The following is a 4,389-nucleotide window of genomic DNA, read 5'->3' on the forward strand; positions in this document are numbered from 1 at the left end:
AGAATACTTTCAACAGTATAAAGAAATACCTGCTTAATCCACTTGTCCTAGGTGCTCTCATAGCAAGCAAGGCATTGATTTGTTACATAGTCGTGCAAAAAGTATCATTGTGGGACATTGTTGGTGCAGGAAGGGGAGAAAGAAAAGGAACGTGCTCTCTACCATCTAAGTAGGACATTAACTGGAGCTGAGATAAACTACTCACCTATCGAGAAAACATATCTTGCACTCTTCTTTGCTATCGATAAGTTAAGACACTATATGTAGGCTTTCATAGTTTTTCTAATTACAAAAGTCGATCCCATCAAGTACATTCTATCTAGGCATTTCATCTCCGAGTGTCTAACCAAATGGGTGATTATGCTCCAGCAATATGATATTCTTTATGTGTCACAAAAGGCGATCGAGGACATACATTGGCGGATTTCTTAGCAGATCACCCAATTCTATCAGATTGGAAGTTATATGAAAACTTGCTTGATGAAGAAGTTTTCTTCATAGAAATCACAGATCCTTGGACCATGTACTTTGATTGTGCAGCAGGAATGAGTGGTGTGAAGTAGACATCATCCTCATCTCACCTGAGAAACATATATTTCCTTGTAGCTTTATGCTTGCTAAATTATACCCGTACAATGTTGCAGAATATTAGGCCTTGATATTGGCCTCCAAATGGTGTTAAAGATTAGAGTATCATACATATAAATATATGGTGATTCAAAATTGATAATTAGTTAGCTCTTAGTCCAGTATGACGTGAAGTATGAAGGCTTAAAGCTTTACTTCACTTATGTCGGGCAGTTGATGGAAAAGTTCAATGGTGTAATGTTGGAAGATGTCCCGAGATAGAGAATAAGAAGGCAGAACACTGGCAAACCTGGCTATTGTCTTGAAAATTTTGGATGATGAAACTCTAAATATATCACTTTGTCAAAGGCAGGTTATACCACCAGCCAAGACTGAATGTGAAGAAATGAACGTGATATCAATCTGCATAACTGATGAGGAAGATTGAAGACAACTCATTATAGATTATCTCGAGCACGGAAAGCTTCCAGAAGACCTCTAACATAAAATTGAGGTGCGAAGAAGAGCTGTTCACATCATTTATTAAGGGGTTTTATATCGTCGCTCCCTTGAAGGGCTCTTTCTTCGATGCCTTGGAAAAGAAGATTCAATGAAGGCTTTAGAAGAGGCACATTCAAGTGTTTGTGGCGCACATCAATTTGAACCAAAGCTTTGGTTCCAACTAAAGAGAATGGGTTATTACTAGCCCAAGATGATCCAAGATTTGATGGAATATGTAAAGAAGTGTTAAGTTTGTCAATATCATGCAAACTTTATCCATTAACCATTAGAACCTCTACATCCAACTATTGCTTCATGGCCTTTAGATGCTTGGGTACTTGATCTTGTTGGTCTAATAACACCTAAGTCGTCAGCAAGACATTCTTACATCCTTGTAGTAACATATTACTTTTCCAAGTGGGCCAAGGCTATTGCACTGAGAGAAGCCAAGAAAGAAAATGTGGTTGACTTTATCCGAACTCACATTATTTACCGCTACGGTATTCCTCATCAAATAGTGATAGATAATGGGAGGCAATGTTCCAATAACTTGATGGATAAATTATGTGAGAAATTCAAGTTCAAGTACAAATCATCCATGTACAATGCAGTTGTAAATGGGTTGATAGAGGCATTCAACAAAACATTGTGCAATCTACTAAAGAAATTTATCTCTAAGTCGAAGAAAGATTGACAAGAGAAGATTGGAGAAGCATTATGGGCTAATCGAACTACTCATCATACTCTTACAGGAATTACACCCTATTCTCTTGTTCATGGAGTGGATGTTGTTCTCCCTCTAGAAAAAGAAATCCTTTCACTTAGAATGGCAGTGCAAAAGTGGTTGACCACAAAAGACAACATCATGTTACATCTTCAAGAGTTAGAAGCACTTGATGAAAAAAGCTTAGAAACTTAGCATGCATTGGAATGTTACCAAGCACGAATGTTTAAAACCTTTGGAGATCAATCATCACGACAAGACATACAGAAAATAAGTGAAGGAATAGAATTCCTCGCAAAAATGTGTAAACACCATACAAATTAGATTCAATCTGTACACTGAGAAGAAAAATGCATCAAAATAGGACAAACATTCAACTCCGAAGCATGATTTCTACAGAGAATTGAGGGAGAAAGAAACTCACCCTTGACAAACCACAAAACTTCACTAGAGTCCCCTCCGAGATCATGAACAATACTGCTTCAAAATCACAGGAACTCTTCCTCCAAGTTGGACACTACCAAGCAGACACCTTGTTATTCTCAAGGAAACAAGGAAAATGGAAGTGTGGGCTCCAAAATATTTTTTGGCAGAGGGAATTAGGAGAGAGATTGAGAGAGTGAGAGAAATCTGTGTGATTTTTTCCAATTCTTCTGTACTGTGTTTTTTCTCAACAACATAGGTAAGAGAAGAGGGAATGAGACGGAATTACGTTAACTCCCTCTCATGTTTTGCTGAAATAACTCCCTATCATGGGAGTTATTTTAATGTTATATTAATATAAGTAATATTAATATAATATTTATAATATGGTTAAATAACTATTAATGAACCATATTATATGCATTGATAATCATATTATAATGCAACTTTCTTTTATAACCTATAGTTTTTATATGAATCAAATTCATATTAAATTTTAATATATAGTATAAATCCTATTTAAATATAATATTTGAATCTCATTCAAATATTTTTCTCTCAAATATTATATAGTTTTAATTATAAGTCATATTTATAATTAACTATATATTATAATGTATCAACATACATTATATATTATATTAATCATATCAATATAATTAATTACTTAATTCCTATAAATAATTTCAAAATTTCAAAATTTTTCAAAAACAATTATTCCTTGTGTTTATCCTTATTAAGCTAACAAAAGGACCTTGTAGATCTACAGATTAAAAGCTTCAATGATACAAGATTAATCAACTAAACTCTTTAATTGAATTAATCAACATTCATTAATTATCGGCCACTACACTAAAGATCAAAGCTACACTCTTCGCACTGCAGATATATTTTTGTGTCCATTGGATATAACCAATCAATAGTAAGTTGACCCTTCACAAATTGATCTTAACTACAGTTAGGTCAAAATTTTCGTTTTACCCCTATAATTACATCTAACTCCTTAAATACCACTAGTTCCTCTAATGAACAAATGGTTTATAGTCCAACTATAAACTAACCCGTCTCAGGCCAATGAGAGGATCAGGCCTCATTGTTCAAAATCCGACTATTAAGGGAGTAATTTATGTACTTTCCCTAATGACAGGAATAAGTGAATTTCATCTTGTGTATCTGTGTTCCCAGCTCCCTACTTGGATAAATCCCCAAAATGGTAGGCATTTTTAGTCAGCGAAACTGGCCACTTTCACCCAGATTAAAAAATTGCCCTTATAGATAGGAGTTCACAACTCACTCGGGATTAAGGTCAAGTTATTTATGATTATCCTAGTGAAAAGTTAGTTTCTTCAAGCAACGGTGTTGTATTGAGAAACTAATCATTTCGTGGTCCGATCTTATATAAACTCTTTATACAAGATACCCCACTCACATGTATCCATATGGATCATATTGTCTGTAACACTTACAACTCATGTAACAATTACAAAGTGAACCATATCCACAGTGTCACCAGGATTTGTTGGGGTTGATGTCCTAAATCTCGTGGTCTTGTAGTTTGTAAATTTTATTTGTACAAACATATTATTTATTTAATAAAATAAGTGTCGCATTAACCCAAAAACCAATAAACTAAGATCCATGATTATTTGATGTAACTTAAACATGTATGTGGAGACATACAAGTAGATCATATTTAAGTAATAACCTGAACGGTCTGTAGTAGATGGATAAGGTTGGGTACCTTATTCTGGTGATACTACGGATACGACACGCTTTATAGTTGTTACAATTATTGTAAAGTGCTACAAATGATCTAATCCTAATCGTTCATATGGTGACATGTGAGCGGGGGTATCCTATATAGAGAATTTGTATAAGACCAGGCCACAAAATGAATAGTCTCACTTTATAACACTGTTACTAGAAAAGACTTACATTTCACCAGCATGATCATAGGTGACTTGACCTTAATCCTAAGTGAGTTGTGAACTTCTACCTATGAGGGTGGTCCTTTAATCTTCATGGGTGAGAGTCGCTAGATTCGCCGACTCAGTAGGCCTACCATTTTGGAGATTCTTCTGATTGGAGAGCTGGAAACACATCTACATAAGAAAAAATCTACTCATTCCTATTGTTAGGGTAAGTAGATATAAATTACTCTCTTAAAGGCTAAT

The sequence above is a fragment of the Benincasa hispida genome, chromosome 10, assembly GCF_027475165.1.
Source record: "Benincasa hispida cultivar pf3 chromosome 10, pf3_genome.v1.1, whole genome shotgun sequence".
Lineage (NCBI taxonomy): Eukaryota > Viridiplantae > Streptophyta > Magnoliopsida > Cucurbitales > Cucurbitaceae > Benincasa > Benincasa hispida.